General features: G+C 46.8%; 1 protein-coding gene across 18 annotated transcripts in view; it reads left to right on the top strand.

Annotated features, from left to right (window-relative positions):
• Positions 1-387: 387 nt before the first annotated feature.
• Positions 388-17,843, top strand: part of ZHX2 (zinc fingers and homeoboxes 2) — a 74,935-nt gene continuing 57,479 nt past the window's right edge. For 3 of the 18 annotated variants that reach the window (XM_086883108.1, XM_086882335.1, XM_086881806.1), the window contains exon 1: positions 1,528-1,606. The gene's annotated coding sequence lies outside the window, so the exon portion shown is untranslated. Of the gene's footprint in view, positions 1,010-1,518; positions 1,646-1,799; positions 1,942-1,977; positions 2,108-8,421; positions 8,612-17,843 lie in introns of those variants that run through there. The other 15 variants (XM_086883382.1, XM_086882488.1, XM_086882272.1 and 12 more) reach the window with 13 other exon arrangements.

Here is a 17,843-nt window from a genome sequence, read left to right as displayed (position 1 = left end):
CAGGGTTGGACAGCTACTGACATATTCAACAAAATATATTCAGAAATATTTTAAAGATAAAGAAATTTCCATTAAAAAAAAAAAAAACCCTGAAACCTCTAACAGTTTTCAGGACAAATACCAGAGTTTGATGAGCATCAGCAAGCTTTAAAGGGCATCTTCCGTGCCCCTGACAAGTGCAGAGAGGATGCCCAAGGTTGTCCCTGCCTGACAGATTCCACCGGGAAAGCAAAGTTAGCAGGAATCTCGGGGCTGGTGGCAGCAAGGAAGGAATCCATCCTGTTATCAAGTACTTACAGAGAGAGACTATACTCAGTCAGGCAGTCAAAAACACGCCTACTCAGATAAGGGTATCCCTGCAAAGAAATCTCTTGACACTGCTTTGACATATTTACGTTCTTCTGCGATTATTCAGTTGCAATAACTTAGAGCTCTTCGTCTGACACTCAAACACGAGCCAGTCCCAGTCCCCAGCCCCACACGGGGAAGGGAAACACAACGATGCTGGTTAGGGGCTGGTTAGGGTGAGAGCCGCAGCAAGCCGAGATTCAAAGCCTGTAGAGCTCTGAGTATACAATTAAAATATTAATCTAATGCGATCTAATCAAAGATACCACATCTAGATAGAGCATCCCTGAAGTTACAGTGAGATTATGCTACTCTTAAGTCTTGTTAGCCTGGACTTGTTGGAAGATCTGCTATCTAGTAGCAAGATATAATCGGTAAATTATTTCTTTTAATTAATTCATTGAAGTAAACAGAAAATACCCTGGGTCCTATCTGTCTACATCTCTTTGGAAGAAAGGCAAAAGAGTTCAACGGCAGTTTTAAATTGGGGAAAGGATTCCTGCGTGGCAGCAGAGGAGCAGAGATTGCGGTAGCATCCCTTGGAAATACACACTACCTTCTTCAAAGCAACAAAAAAACACCGCCTGAAGCCCACCCAAAAGACTGTGGCTTGGAAAACCTCTATCACAAGCCGAAGATGAAGTGCCTCCCACGTCCCCAGGTAATCTGCCCCGCTTCCGAGGGGCAGTGTCACGGCATTGTCACAGCCTCATCCAGACCCTGGGGATCCCGCCGCCGTGCCTACCGCGGGGTCACCCCGCCGTCTCTACAGCAGGAATGCCATGCAGAGACGCTGGTCCCGTCCCCACGTCCTAGAACGAGGGTCCAGCCGCTGCCACCCCCACACGGGGAGCTCCAGCCCACGGGACACTGCTCCGAGGGTCCTCACTCCCAGCCCCTCTACCAAGGGTCCACATCCCCCTCGGCGCCGCCGCCGCTCGCTCCGCCCGGGGCCGGGCCGGGGAGGGGAGTCCCCCGCTGCGAGCCCGGGCTCCACCTGGACGGTCGGGAGGGTCCGCGTGGTTCCGCCCGTGGAGCGGGACGGGGAGCGGCGATGGCAGCGGGCACGGGCGGGCGGTGTCACCAGAGGGGCAGCGGGGCGCCCGGCGGAGCCCACGCTCGGGGCAGGGGGTGCGGGGAGAGCTGGAGGGGCTGAGCCGCGGGAGGCGCGGCCGGGCCGGGCGGGCGATGGGGCGGGCGCGGCCCCGCGCGCAACTTTCCGCCGCGCCGAGGGACCCCGGCGGCCGCGCCGGCGGTGGTATCGTATGCAAATACGCAGGCTGACGTCAGAGATCATGTGGGGTTTGGCGTAGATCCCCGCCGATCGAGGGCTCTTTTTTTTTTTTTTTTCCTCCCTTTTTTTTTTTTTTTCCTTTTTTTTTTTCCTCCCCCCCCCTTTTTTTTTTTTTCGCGGCGGGGCCGGGCCGGTGCGTGCGCGTGTGGAGGGGCGCGCGTGTTCCCCGCGGGCCGGCGCGGCGGGGGCGGGGGGCGCGGGGTCCCGCGGCCGCGGGCGGCGCACGGAGCGGAGCGGCGCGGAGCGGAGCCCCGGTGCCGCTCCGCCCGGGACAGTCGGTGCCGCCGCCCTGGGCGCAGGTAGGAAACTTCCCAGGCGGGGCCCCCTCCCCCGGTGCGCGGCGCTCCCCAGCCGCCCCCTCCCTGCGCACGGACGCTCGCCGGCGCTCCCGCCCCGACCGCTCGCACCCAACTTTTCCTCCTGCCAGAAACTGTCCGGTCCCTGGACTCCGGCGGGGGCCGGGAGGTGGGGGGGGAGGGCGAGGGACACCGCCGGGGGTGGGAGCCGGGAGGGTTGTTCGGGGTGGGCTCGCAATTATTTTAGCTGCATTTTTCATTTTTGGCCACGCAGCCTCTCTCCCCTCGCCCCTTTCCCGCTCCCCGCCGCCTCCCGATCGCAAGTTTGGGTGAAGGGGGAAAAGCAGGAGCGGGGGGGGAAACATGTCTACGTTTGTCTATGTCGACATCAGCAACACAAAATATGGCGTCCGCTTTCGACAGGGCGTTACGTAGAGGCGAGCAGGGGATTTTGTCAGCGCGGTCCCTGACGAGGAGCCGCGGCTCCCGGGCCGGGGGGGCAGAGCCGCCCCGGGGCGCGGGAGGGGCCCGGCGCCGCCGCCGCGCGTGGCTCCGCGCCCGCGGCCGCACTTGGCAGCGCTTTCTTCTGCTTTAATTTTTGATATTTTTTTTTTTTCTTCCTCCTGCCCTCCCTCCCCTCTTTGGCGGCCCCCCTCCCACCCGTGACGCCGCGGCCGTGGCGCGGGGCTCGCTGCCGGTAACTGCGGGGAGCGGCGGCACCGAGCCGGGACCGCGGCGGGGCAGAGCCGGGCGCCCCGCTCCATCCCTCCTCCACCCTCGGTGAAAGGCTCTGCCTTCCCCTGGCATTTTATTTTCCCCGGAATGGGAAGATTGGGGAAAATTCGGGCTTTGGCACGTTGCATCCACTTTTTTTTTTTTTTAATGAGAGGTGACTTGTTTTAGCCGGTTTCCAAAGACATCACAGAACCGTCTTCTTTTTTTTTTTTCCCCTTCTCCCTGGGATGAAGGCGACAGGGAAGGAAACTGATTCCGCCCCCCTCCCTCCTTTGCTAGGAATATAACTTGGAAATGATTCAGGGATGTACCTGTCTGACTTTGTGGTATCCGTGTTCCCAGCTCTTTCCTGAGCACTTTTGTTCGTTCAGAGCCTGGGATCCCTCCTGCGGGAGACGGCCGGGGAGGCGGAGCACGGCTCTGCTCCCTCGCCCCTTGGCTGCCCAGGCGGCTCCCATCCTTTCTTGGGGCAGGTGCTCCGGGGAAAAGCCTGTGAACCTGCGAGGGTCCTGCCGTGCAGGGGAACAGAGCAAAGTTTTGCGTTGGAAGGTGGAGAGCAAAAGGGGAGAAAACATCCAGAGAAGTAGGAATGGGAGGGAAGAGGAGGACTCTGGGCTGGGTGGGAAGGGGAGCTGGTGGCCCGGATTGCTGGGCATCAGCAGCTCGTGGCCGCCGGGTCCCGCAGCAGCAGCGCAGTGTGCATTGCCTTGTGTGACAGCACAGGGCATCTCCTGCAGCACCAGCGGGGTCACAGCTCAAGGCTGCCAGGGAGGTGCCTTTTAATCCACAGATTAAACTTTGTGCGGGGCTTTTCTCTCCTGTCCGGGGCTGGGTCGCGGAGGCACAGATGTAACTAGAGGAGATCCGATGTCTCTAGCAGAAACCTCATGCATGCAGCCTTGCTGTGAAATGACATGTGAATGAAGAGTGGTGCGTGCTGCCGTGGCTTTATTAGACCAGTAGATGAGCAGTATTATTAAGAGGTATCTGTGACCAGAGTGCTTTGCCAGTGTAATATATTTCTGTAGTGGTGTGTTGTATGAGCCCTGCAGGTCTTTGAAACAGAATTGCAAGTTGATTTCTGGATCAGTGAAAGCAAGGTACTGGCCAGCAATTGGGAAGAATAAAAATGCTAAGGATTGGCTGGTCCTTATTTTACTTTGCCCCCATATGCATGTTTATCCCCTCAGGCTTCTGCAGGAAGTAATGGCCATGAACTCTCCCATGTCTGTCCTCTCTTCTTGTAAACTCAGTGCCAGAAAGCATGGATAGGTGTTCATATCTCAGTCATCAGCCCAAAGACCTTGTGATTACTCACCTTTTTAAAATGACATTTTTCCTGCCTGTCTACCCCAAGAGTTCAGCTGTCAGAGTTTTGTCACACAGGACACAGTTTCCTGCTGTCAGTGTTTGAAAGTAGCACACTCCTTCCAATTGCTTTCTCTCAAAATTCCACTTATTTTTTTCCTTTTTACTCTAGTTACAATCAGCAATTTCTAGTCAGTATCTGTGAAATGAATAATCCGTCATATGAAGCAGCCTGAGTTTGTAGTGTCACATTTGTGTTTTTTCTTGTGGGGAGGGGAAAGTTTTATTGTGTTTTTATTAAAAGTCAAAAAAAGCCACCATTAAATATAGTAAAGTTACTGGCATCTTTTTGCATTTTCAAACCAGTTTAAAATTGCTCCAGGCTGGAATGAGAACACAGCAGGTTTTGCTCATCCTCGTAAAAGACAAAGATTTTAATGCCAGACATGACATCACTGTATTTGCATGTGTGACATCTTCAGGTTTTATTTCTTTTTGTTTTGCCCTAACTTGGATGATCCTCAGAAATACTATTTGGAGTCTCTTCTAGTTGGGATATTTTGATCCATGTCTAAATTAATTTTCTTTGTGTCCACTTAAGGAATGGAAATATCCACTGGAAATAAATAGAGTTATTTTAATTAGAATTTGTTCAGAAACATGCAGTGTCACAGCTGAATTCCCTGAGATTTCAGCATGGCTTTCAGGTAAAACTGCATTCACATTTTGCATGGAGTGTAATTGTAGCTTGACTTTCTTTCAAGTGTGATGGCAATTCAGCAAGTGTGTTCTTCCCCTAAAAGTTACTGCACATCTCCATGATGGTATTTGTTCATACTGAAAGTATGTAATAAACAAAAGTTGGCACTAAAATAATCTATAAAGGCTTTAACTTAAAGCCATTAAGATAATTGTTTGTCTTCTGTCAAGGTGTGTTTACATGTGTCACATCAGCTGGAACTAATATTTGTGGTTAGTTTATTTTATCAACCTTTCAATAGATCTGAAGTTTACAGGATGTAATGATACAGTTCAGTCCCAGGGTAGCAGTAAGTTGTTTTTTTTTCTGAAAAGCTGGAAGAGCTGTTGATTTGCAGAATAATTCAAATACTTTTCATATGGGGTAATATTTGAGAGTTTGGTTTGTGAAGATGTAGCAAAATGGAAATAAAATAAGTTGGGTGCTTGGAAGATGAAGGGGAGAGTGTTCCTTTCCAGCCTTGCCTTCCAGAGACAGTTCAGAAAACACCAAGCCAGCCCTTTCCCCAAAACCACCATGCCTTTGCAAGCCAGGAGGATTGTTTGGTTGGTTGTTTTGTTTTTAAAAGTTAGCTCTTGGGGTTGTAAAAATGGTGTGAGTTTGAAAATAAGACAATGCATTTGGCAAGCTTTTTTCAGAACCGTGGGACCCCAAACGACTTTATAAAGTGAAAACTGAATTTTCCATAAGCTGGGTTTATGTAGAATGACCAGTATTGTGAGTGTGCTGGTGAAACTGAAGGAGAGGTGTGAAACGATTTTGTGTATTTAGCACTGCAGAAGGCTCAGATGGTTTGGTTTTGTTAGCGAGCAGAGACAGAACGACACAGGCAAGGAGAGAAGGTTTAGGTGTTGGCAGCTAGGAGGGGACTTTAAAAAAGTCATCCTGGGAGATTGTTTTAGCTGAGGAGGTGGTGCAGCATCTCTGTGAATTCATGGATGAGACTGCATGTGCCTGGCCTGCAGTGGGCAGTGCCCTGGGTGGGGTGGCTCTGGGGGGCTCCTGTCAGTGTTTGATGGAGGGCAGCGTTTGCCATCCGGAGGGGTGACGGGGGAGGAAGGGTTGGGAGGCAAATGGGGAAGAGGTGATCTGGAACACCTGCATGGTTAGAAATTGTACATCACAAGTGGAGGGGATGAGCTTACAGTGAGTTTTGACGACCTTTTGCGCATTGGCGAAGGGGCACGGGCACACACTGGGTGCTGGAAGCAGGGCAGGGGAAGGGAATTCAGCTTTGCTCTGAGAACAAGCCTCCCCAACAACATCTGCGGTTTATATCTTCTCCAGGCTGTTGTCCAGCAGAGACCTGATCTAGCAAACTGCAGCCTGCTCACCACTTGCTTGCCTCTCTGAGTAATTATTACAGGCTTACTGGGAGGAATTTGCAGAGATCCACAACTCCCACCCACACAGACTGCAGGTTCAATAGTGCCATGGTCCAGGCTCAGCCTTGGATTCAGTTTCTGTCTGCATGGTTCAAAAGCTAGGGTTGAAAGGGATCTTTAATTTTTTTCCTGATGCTCAATCTAAACCTACACTCTTTCAGGTTAAAACTATTGCTCCTTGTCCCATGGCTACAGTTTTTGGTAAAAAGTGAGACTGTTAAATATCTCATTAGGCGGGTTACCAAGTGCTTTGGTCTGGTCAGCATCCCACAAGCACTTTATCCTCAGGTGAATGTGCTGACAGTGGGTTTGTCATCCCTGCCCTGTCTCAGTATGGGACATTGGCAATAATATCACTTGGCTGCCCTTTCTCTCGAGGGTTTTGCCAGCGCAGCTGCTTCAGTGGCACATCCTGCCCTGGGCTGATACAGCGCATGGTAAGCGGTGGTACAGACCCGATGTGAGATGTGCCCATGCAGACATGCCTGCTGTCATGTGCTTGTGCAGGTCTGCACATCGAGCCTGTGCTCTGGAAAACCCTTGTTACTGCTGGAGTTAAGCCCCAGCTAAGTGCAGCCCCTCCTCCGGGTACAGGCAGTGGAGGCTCTGGATCACAGCAATGGGCACATCCTGGCAAATGCAAATGGCTCTGTGCAAATCACAGAGTTTCCTCAAGACTGGTATTACCTGCCCATGGTGTATTTTAGTTCACTTAGTAAACTCATCCACAGCCTGAAATTAGTCTTCTTTCCTGTTGCAAGGTGAAAAGCAAAGCGACTTGCCTTGTCTTACTCCACTTAGCAAACCCTTCGCTTTGACTTTGAAGAGAAGCAGCCCTCTGCTTCTCTCCCTCCTTTCTTAAGTGATATGTAGAGATATAAATCTTTAGTGTTGGCTTTTAACCTGTAGTATTTTGATGCTGTGATTTGCAGTGTGGTCTCGGTTGGCGCTGGTGAAGGGGATGAATGATTTCATGTGAGCAGTGGGTTGGATGGGATGGGAACATCTTGAATGGCTTTTCATTTATTTATTGAGTCTATTAGAGGCAAGAAATCTTGGGTTTTCCTTCACTTTTTCCCCCCATTCTGCCTATCCTGACCTTTTTTCCTCTCTTAAATACTAAATATTTTTATAAACTTGCAACCTCAAATTACCTGTTTATTTTGGCTTCTCTTTTGTAGTTGATTGTATGTTGTTCCCACAATTTTTAATAAGCATTAAGACTGCATATTTAATTCACTGGAGCTTAAAACAAATAAACCCCATCCAACAAACAAATGGAGAGAGCTTTTCTTGCTTCTTTTGTGTCAGTGACCATAACTAAGGAAGCCTCAGATTCGCTGGGATTTAACCTCTTGTCCAGTTTCATGAGTAGAGGAAGAAGTCCTGTGTGCAAAACTGAATAGGGAAGAATGTGGTTCCTTTCTTTTTAAGCAGAATCTTGGTATTTGTGGTTTGTTTGGTTTTTTTAAATACCACCCAAAAAAAGCAGGTTCTGAGCTGCTGCTGAAGGCACTGTCAGAGGGATTTAATAAAACACCAGTATGTCTCAAGGACTCTGTGCCCCTTCTGTTGCCTCTGATGTGTGTGTTCTCTTTCCTCACTCTGAGTTTTGGACATTTATATTTTATATTTCTCAACCTAATTTCATGCTTATTAGTTTCAGTTACTTTTTGTTGCACTTCACTTAGATAGCAGAAGTGGGAAAATACTTGTTCTTTTTCTTAAATCCTACTAGCAAGATGCAAATCCAGGAGGATACCAGTTGGAAGCAGTTAAGTTTTGTAGGGTTTCAAAGTGTGTGGGGTGGTGGCCTGGGAAGTGATGAAGGGAGCTTTTTGCCTCCTCTCATGCCAGTGGAAGCCAGTATGAAGCAGACAGCGGCAGCATCTCCAGGCTTTGCAGCCGGGCTGGCAGAGCGCTGCTGATTCACTTTTGCACAAAATGAAGGAAAGTCCTGATGGTTCTGGCCTCGAGTGTTTCTGGGGATATTCCTTCCCCACCCCTCTTCCTACCGCCCACCTCAAAAGAAAATATGTCTTGTTGTGTGGTTTTTTTTTCCAACATCTTCTTGAGCACAAACTGTCAGGCACCACAGGGAGTTTTTCCTTGTCTTTTGTCTCTCCAGAAACTGATTTATTTAAATGATATGCTGGGAGCACACTGCTGTTAAAAGCTTTGGTGCTTGCTGTCTTCCAGGCTTTGGTACAGCTTTCTTGAAAATCGTGGAAGATGGGGTTATCCCAAAGAATCCTAGTTTCCCCTGAAGCTGTTTTTTTCTGCATTTTTCCAAAGAGATTCCCCTTCCTGGTCTTCTGTGAAGAGTGTTGTTTATTTCCATATGATTGAAAGGCGAGGAAGTTGTTTGAGTGCTCAGCTCCCTCCCGGGGAGAGCGCTTGGCTGCCTGGCTGGAAGTCCTCATGACTGTCACTGCTCCCACCCCTGGGACCAGGACACCAGTGCCTTCCTTCTGCTCAGCCAAAGGTAGTTACAGAGTCCTTTATCACTCATGTATTTATTTGCTGGCATCCCCATGTCGTCTCCTGCAGCCTGTTACCATTACGATGCTGCTTCTCATTACCAAACAAGTGATATTCAGTACCAGGAGTCGTGACCATTTTTGGGATCTGTTTCTCATATCTCAGGGCTTTGCACCCTTTTTTTTGAGAGACAGTGGCCCTTTTATCTGGGCTTTAACCTAAGGCACAGGTCCTCCCAACCCGTGCTCAGGTACAAGTATCTTGCCAGGAAGCTGCCAGCTCTGTCGTGTGACCATTTTGGGGGCTAGGTTTAGTTTTCCTAGAGAAGCCGGCTGAAAAAGCTGGCTGATGATGCTGAGAAAGCTTCACCTGGGGTTTTCAAACCAGGGAAAGTGCCAGGGGTTGCCACATGGAAGAGTTGGCAAATACATCAGGCCCCTGTGTGCCCATGCCAGGCTGCCAAGGACAGGGGCTGGTGGCCACTGAGGACCTGCAGGATTTTGCCCAACTACGGCGGGTAAGAAGTTTCCAGGAGCAAATGGTGATGAACAAATTCAGAGTAAAGTGCTACCCAAAGCAGCCTCTACTTCCCTCTGCCTGTCTGGGATTCTTCAGCATAGGAGAGGAGTCAGCTCTACATGTGTTTTAAAACAGCTGGAATGACAAGAAAGAATGTGTTTGGAGTGAGATGTTTTCTTAACTACTTTAAAATTGGCGTCTCTTTAGAGTATCCTCACAATTTCACTGTTGCTAAAATAGTTTTCACAGGATGCCCCTCCTCTGTATATCTGTTGGCATCTTGCCTCTGTGCCTTGGTGATGTCAAGGGGGTGAGGTGGTTTGGGAAATACTGCTTAAGGCAAATGCCAGTTTCAAGATCCACATTTAATCAGATAAAGGAAAAAAAATCTTAGCTATCTGAAGGATTTTGCTTTCAACTCTAAATACACTTGAAGTGCCTTAGATTCTGTTTGTTTGTCCTGTTATCCTGGATCTTAGCCTTATCAACCTTATTTTTATGTGTTTACCCTCTGTGTGATGGTCCAGGAGAGCATGCAAACACTCGGTACGTGTCCAAGCTAGGAGAGGAGTGTCACAGTAATATTTAAGCTGAAAAGAGCTTGTACATAGGAATGATCTTAGCTCTAGCCCCATCTCATCTCCAGCAACAAATCAGAGCACTGAGTTGATGGATTTAAAATTAATCTGAAATCTGAACTTCTTTTTCCTTGCTCTGTTCTTTCTTCTTGGTGAGCAGTGAATGTTTTGTTCTCACCATGAAGCGCTCAAGGGGAGTTCTTTCAACCTCATGGTCTACCACCCTAGGGTGCAAGGGGTAAGCAGGCACCAGACACCTTTTGCCAGCTGGCTCCAGTTCCATGCTGAGCCCTCTGCAATTCTCCCATAAAAATTCTGGGGGGCTTAAATATAAGGTTCTTCTAAATTAAAAAAAAAATAAAGTACACAAATCCCTGTCTGCACCCTGTGCAGACAATTAAGAGGAAGATCACTGTTGAGCACATGGTTTGCATTTTTAATTTCTTTGCGGTACACTCTTCCTTCACCTCTTCCCCTACCAGTCTGTTCCTTCCCCTGACGTTTTTTTGGAGGGCTCCATCCGAATCCCAGCAAGGAGCTTGCTCTGGCAGGGTGCTCACAGGACAAGGAGAGCACTTTTCCATCTGTTGTGGTGCTTGATGGGGAGAGGTATCTGCTTTGAAATGTGCTATTGAATAGGAGGCACTCTGGGTAAAGTGAGTCTGGGTATTTTAACACAAACCACATCCCAAAATTGGTGATGATGTAAATGGTATGCAGTACTGTCTGGCAAAGAATTTGCAGCTGTTTGCAGGCTGCTTTACTTACAGATGGTAGCAAACAACAAGAGGGATGGGAATTATCACCTGGGCTCTGCCATGCTTTTAGTTTTTAGATACGTTGTGGGGAGTGGTGTGAGCTGTAGTTTGATGCATTTTGAATGGTGTATTTGCACAGGAAACCTGAATTCATACCTGAATTTCCTCTCTGTATTGATTTCTGCAGCCAAGGCTGGAATTTGATTGTATTTTTCAGTTACCTGCCTTGTACTCAAGGCATCCTTTCTGATTTGCCTCTCACTGGCACGAGCAGTAGGACCACTTCCACTGGTCCATGTTTCCATCTGACATGCTTTAGTTATTTGTTGGGTTTTTTTTTAATCTGCCTGTATTTTGTTCATCCCTGTGTAGATAGGGGTTTTACTTGTTCCTTCTCTCTTATCCTGATCCTTTTACTGAGTCTCAGGGTGGATGCTCCTAATGTTTGTTGCAAGGTCACTGCTGGGCTTGTGTATCTAGGCCTTGCTGTAGCATCTTCCAGGTGAGTTCCATGCTGAGCTTCTGGCACAGATTGGCTGAGAGACCCTTCTCCTGCTCAAATTTGTGATTGCTGGTCTGTACAGCAGTGGAAAAGGACTGTGGTTTGGAACCCTTTATTACTGGTCTTTGCAGCTTACAGATACTCATTTTGGGGTCTTGTTTGGGGTTGCAGCTTGATAAATTTTTGGCTAGTGCATGAATGGCCCATGTCCCTTTTCTGTCTTGTAAAATCAGTAAAAAATAAGTTCTCAAAGGGTTGGAAACAGAAAATGTAACACACACTTATCATTAAAAGTTTTGCCGTGTAGCTGGAGGAGAAGGTAAAATGCTGGCTTTTTTTTTCCTTCTTTTTTAAATTAAACAGGCAGCTAATGGGAAGTTGATAAAGAAACATTTTAGGTTAGATAGTGTTTTTGGTCATTAAAGATATTTTTTTACTTGTCTGCTGTTTTAAAATATTTGTTCCTAAATTATGTAAAATAGATGGTGTGAGAGTGAGGAACAGCCCAACACACATCTGGATTTGTCAGGGTTCTTCCTATGTGACGTTTCATCCTTAATGTGATTTAAATTAGTTCAGGGTATTAAAGTCTTTAAATCAATGCTTACGATGACTTTAAGACACTCCCCACTCAAAGCATGAAGGATCATTACATGCTGTGGATTTTAAAAGAGGCACCATACATTCACTGCTAATTATGTACTTTATTATTAAGTCTGAGTAGTAATTTTTTTCCAGAGCATGTTTGGCAAATAATAGTTTTTAATAACATTACAGAATAGCATAACTACTTTAAATTTAACTTAATAAATTTATTTTATGTCTTAGCGCAGTGAGGATCTGCTAAGGTCGCCTTTGATTTGCATTGAGAGCAGCAGGCAGAATCATATTTGAAGGTGAGAAAAGTCAAGGACCAGTTTTGTTGAAAACTAGAGGATCAGCTCAGGAGGTGCTATAGGAAGCTCATTGCTTAGGTGAGACTGGGGTGTTGATGGGGATATTATTTGTCCCTTCAGTGAGAACCTGTGGCTAGATTAGGTAAATCGTAGCTAGTTATTTAACAAAGGGTAGTGATTTAACAAAGGGCCCAGTGCTGCAGCTGCCTTTGACTCCTGCACTACTAAAACATCTCTGGTTTGGAGGGTGGAATTAAGACTGTAACTTTGAGATTAAGCTTTTCTTTTGCTTTTTCTCTTCCATTTGAATGCAAGGCTCTTGACTGCCAGTCCTGAACGCTGGAACAGATGAACTTTTGCACTCTGTGCTAAGGACACTTACATAAAAGGGAGATACTCAGATTGCATCCAAACCCCACTCAGTTTGCTCTTGAAGAAGGTGGGTCTGTGCTGTCCCTATCCACCTGGGGGTCTTCAAGGAGCCTCTCTGCTACCAATCCTTGCTTTTTGTACAGACCCCTATCAGAAAACCACAGAAAATCTGTGACAATCCAGATGTGATGTGAGCTGGAATCCAGGAGACTGATTATTCCTGGAGCCAGCAGGACTGACACTATTAGTGTGTTTGATTTGTGGTGTTGAATTCCTGCATGCATGGGGTCACACTAAACACTCCCCAGAGCACAATTGGTGGGGGTCTCTCCGCAATTTACCTGTTACAATTAGACCAGTAGGAAGTTACTGTGCTGGGATTGATAGACCCACATACACATGAATGTGGAGGAAGATGGAAAATTTTTTACATACTTTAAAAATCAGTGATACTAACAGGGACAAAACAAAGGAAATTGAGTTTGGCAGTGTCCAAACTTTTACCCAATTCTTCTTGCCATGCCCATTTATTTTGCCCCTGCATGGGCTGCAGGGCTGCAGTTGCACCAAGCAGCCCGGCCAGTGGTGCCTTTCCTTGGTAAAGCTCCTGGCAAGTAGAGTTGCCAAAAGGTGGCTTCTTGTTTGTAAGGTGCTTTCCTGTCTGCAAACACACAACCAAGGGATGTCAGTTCAGATACACTAAAGAGTAAGTACAGCAAGAATACCTTTTCACCAAAGTCCTCGCTGAATCTGAGGCTGAAATCACAGAAACAGTTCTTGGAAGTTGGCTGCCCAGTTGTATTGTGAATTTAGCTTTCGAAGTGCAGCTTTGAGCAAACAGCTGACACCTTTAAAAGGCCCCAACCCCCACTCTTTTTATTGGCATTTTTATGTATGTGTGGCTATGGGGTGTGTCCATACCTGCACATAGGCATTGCGTGGTCCTACCTGATTGTTTGGAACATTAGTCTTAAACGTAAGACACAGCACTGAGGCCTTTGCAGTCCCACAGACATGGCCAGAGCATCAGGACAGGTGGTTCAGACCACTTCCAGTAGCCTCCATCCCTGCTGGGTGACAGCAGTGGGGCAGGAGGTTGTGTGTGGTTCAGCTGCAAGCCCTGTGATAAGCTTCTGGGTCTTGCTGTGATGGGGAGAATTTGATAGAAGGATCAAGCCATTCCTTCACATTATCACACTGTAGTGAATGGGCAGACACTACTGTTCTCATCTTGCCTTTACCTCTGAGATCACCAGCAGCTGCTTCATTAACTATTAATGGCCTGCTCATTAATGCTGTAAAAGGCTAGGACCAGTATTGCAAATTTTCTGGACTCTTCCCCTGAAATATTTATGACTTGCTCGCTGTGCAAAAGGGCAAGAGCAACAGCAGAGAACATGCCTCCAAGTTTTGTTGAGCTTTATTAAAAAGCTCATGAATATGAAGAACCTGACAGCTTCTTCCTGTTTTTTGGCTTTCTGAGCTAGTGCTGCACATCTGGCTCTAGAGGTTGAGTGAGCTGGTGGTTTGCTGAAGCATCGGTGACAGAGTCTTTTATGCTTTATTGATGATCTGTGGTTCCTGTAGTGCTTTCCTTTGCATCCTCCTATATAGGCACCAAGGTGTAATTGATACCTCCACGGGATATTTTATTACTCTTAAGTGGCGAGGAAACTGAGGCACAAAAGTTGAACATTTTGCCTGGAGTCAAGTAATAGACAGCCAGCAGAGGGTGGAAACGTTTTGCTCCAAACTGTGATGATACTTTTGATTGAAGTCTGTTTAGTGTGAAAGAGGGGGACACTTGCTAAGCCTCATCTGAAGCCATTACTACAAGTCATTCCTGTCCCATTCTAAACAGAGCTCCTACATGATTGTAGAAATGAGCAGTGAGTAGTGCTTTCCCTGGGAAGGAGCCAGTTGTTTTAGTTCTCTCCGCTACCAAGAAACAGCAGGGAAGCTATTTTACCTCTCCATCCAGATTTTGGAGATAAAACTGTGTTCATCTCATTAGTTAAGTCTACCAGCAATAAAGAGTCTGTCCACTGAATCCCAACTGCAGCTCAGCTGGTGGTGCACCAGACAGATTAAAATCTCTATTTCTTTCCTACAGCCATCTGCAGAGCGAACACTGGTGTAAATACATGTGGGAGGCATTTTTTGGTAAAGTAGGGAGATTTGCTTTAAAGAGAACAGGTATGACTCCAAGAATGTGGACCAGTTTGTGCAATGTTTAACATCTTTCCCATATGCAGCTGGCCTTCAGAGTAAAAAAGGTCTTCTGTGTCTGGAAGATGAGGGATGTGTCAGGAATGACTAGCCTTGAATACTCTGAGCTTCTGGGGTTGCAGGTAGTGCTGAAGTGGAGCCAGGTGGCAGAATAAATCTATATCAGAAGCATTCTCTGGTACAACTTTCTCGTTATTTCTTACAGAGTGTGAATATTTCATCCCACATTATATTAAATTGCAACAGACGCTTGGTTTCTCTCCTGGAGCCATTCCTTTCAATTGCTGGAGCAAAGTTGGGGCAGACCCAGGGTAGAAATTCAAAGCCCTTCACTGAAACAATGTTTAAGTTAATGTTTATTTCACTCAGCTATGGCAAGGTGAATGTGGTAGACACAACTTAGTGGTCATGCTGTGCCCTGTATGATTCCAGCAGGCGCTGATGGCACTCCTTTGTCACGCTGATTTCCAGGAATATTCCAGCAGCATACTGAATGCCATCTGGTTTTGCCCTCAAAACTAGCATAAGTGTCTCTGGGGAAGACTTCTGGGATTCTACTGCTACAAGAATAACATCCAGATCTTAAGCTGCTTTTGTGCCTCTTCATTGAGGTAATTCCTGCAAAAGCTGGGAAATGGGTAGATGTAAGAATCGAGTCCCTGGCTGTTGGCTGGTGCAGCTCCTCTAGAGACAGCTGCAGTGGAGGCTGCAGAACAGATCGCTGGTGTTCTTTAGTTACCAGTGGGTGCCATTACCTCTCCTTTTGTAGAGCTGCTCCCTTCCTCGACAAAGGTATGCCTCTTAGCATGGGCACAAAGCTCCATATACGTTTTGGGAGCCTTTTCCTCACCTTTGCCTTGGTAGTTAGGAGGAGTCTGTCGTCCAAAACAGACACCATTTCTCCAGCTCTTGAGTTTGAGGCTGAATCAAGCTGAATAAGGTGAGGGATGTAAAATCTTTTCCTGAGCAGAGGGAAGATCAGTGTAATTCAGAATGTTGGGGGTCATGTCTTACCACTGCCAAAGGCATTGATTATCAAATATCAATTATGTGAGAAAATGTAGTGATAATTAACACTTCCAGTAAGTAGAAACTGACTGTATCCTATAAAATAACTGAAAGAAGGAGGGGTTTCAGTAGAAACAACAACTTTCCGTCATTGGTATTATAACATGAACTATAACAGTGGCTGGCAGCAGAAAAATTCCAGATGTATCTTCTGCCTGCAGCCCAGCTGCAAGCTACATTTCCAAGAAGAAAGCATGTTTTTGCAGTCTTGGGTAAATTCCTGATTTCAACACTTTTGGACGGAGAACTGGACTGTTCTTTAGAAGATGCTACAAATCATAATTAATTTTTTTTTTCTGGCAATGTAGTTGTGTCAAGATAAAAAAGATTGTTAAGGTTTTTGAAAAGTGGTTTCTAAAGTCTAGCCTTTGCAGTGGTGTCTTGGCATCTAAGTCATCCATGGGGTACCGAGAATTCACTGGAACTTTACAGGTCTCTTGCATTCTTGGCAGAAACCAGATATTGATTAGCCATATCTGTGTTTGCCTGTGTCCTCAGGGGTGATACACAGAGTTGGAAGTGTTTTAATTTTCATGTGTGTTTAGATTGGTGGGTTCTTTAGCCAGCAGCCACTTTTGGTCATAGTAAATTCTGATACAGGTAAATGTTATCCAGGCCTAAAATCAAGGGACAAAAGGGCAAAACCAGTTCATGGGCAGAAACGGGAAGAGGTCAGCCAGCCAAATAAAATGGCTTCTGGTTGAGTTGTCTGTCCTGGGACACCTGCTAAACATGGCCTTTTCAGAAGAGTTTAATCTCCTTTGAGATGGGTTAGTTCCACATTTTTTCCAGTGATGCTGTTTATGCATTTTGCTTTCCTTGGCTTAAGGATTGCAGTTTGGCCTTTTGACTGCCCTGCTTGTATAGCTGGGTCCTTCTGCACTAACCTGATGTGATGGGGCCCAAAACAGCGCTCATCTAGAGCTATATATCAATGAAAACTGTCCTGTTGGGGGTTTTATAAATCATTTGTTTCATGGCATCAGCATCTTGGCTCTTACTGGACAGCATCCGATGGTCCCCACCTCCAATGGACTGAGCAGCTCTGTGTAGCCAGGCACAAAGGCTGGATTTTGTATTACGACACAGGCTGGGAAGTTAGCTCGCATCGCGCCTTCTGCTGAAAATAGCTCGGGGTTAAGCCGTGCCTACACTGCAGACTGCTGCCAGCAGAGCTGTCCTGGCCAAGTGCGTGGAGAGGTGCGTGGAGAGGTGTGATTGCAGTGCTGGCACAGCCCGAGGCACAGCGTGCCTGTGCCGGGGAGGCTGCCCTTCCTGCAGCCTGCAGGGAACTGGGGCTGGGCTCCTGTGCACACAGCCTCTGACACAACAGCCCTGTCCGAGGTTACATGGGTGCTTCTCTGCTGCTGGAGTACTTCTGGGAAATTAGTTCCTGTAAATTTTTTAAGGTGTGTTTTCAAATCCTCCTGAGCAAAACAGGTGAGAGATGCATTTTAATGTTCCCTCTTACCCCCCTTCTTTGCAGGGTGGTTCCAGTACTCCTGCTGCACTCTGGAGCAGGGCACGGTGGCTGTTATTCTAGCTATGTGCCATCTAGTGCTGGATAATGTTGCGAGATCCAAAAATAAAAGGTGGAAAAATATGCAGAGGAAACAAGGGACAACTTTACCTCTTGGGCAGAGCAACTCCCTTCCTGCTTCCTAGCATCCTCTTTCAAGACCCCTTGAGTTTTGAAAGATGGAAACACTTGTAATTTTACTAACCACTATGTCTTTCTGCACCAACTTCTAATCCTTGTCTCCCTTCAAGAGATTATGTTGTTAGACTGCTAGTAGAGGTCCTTTGATGAAATACTGCTCTTCCTCCCTAGCATTTAGAGTTGCACATTTCTTTGCTCAAAAAAAACACTTCAGGGTTATTCCAAGCCTCACTGGAAGAGTAGAAGAGAGAGTGGTTTTTATTGGTGCTCATATTTCTTAAAATACAAGCACCTTGTATCCTCTTGGGTATTTACCATACCAGTATTTGTGATACAGAAAGGTTTTGTTACAAGAATTAAGTGAAGAGTCACTGGGGAGTAAAAATGGTTTATACAAAGTCAGGCAGGGAATTAAAACCTCTCCCATAGCCTGGCTGAAACCATACCCTCCTGCCTTCTCCTTTTCCTCTGATGCACCCATGTCCCTGGGTAATGAGTTGCTGCCTGAGTGGCTTAGCTTCTGAGTACAGTACAGGATCACCAATTTCCAAACTATTCCCTAAGGATGTGCCAGCTGAGGCCACATCAGACCTGCAAGTCTCTTATTTATCTGTTCGCTTGTATGTTGAAAAGTCACTTACTGCTTTTGGCAAA

This window comes from Cyanistes caeruleus, chromosome 1 (assembly GCF_971803275.1).
Source record: "Cyanistes caeruleus chromosome 1, bCyaCae1.hap1.1, whole genome shotgun sequence".
NCBI classification, from domain to species: Eukaryota; Metazoa; Chordata; class Aves; order Passeriformes; family Paridae; genus Cyanistes; species Cyanistes caeruleus.
The sequence above is the reverse complement of the archived record's forward strand: the minus strand, read 5'-3'. Positions and strand labels throughout refer to the sequence as shown.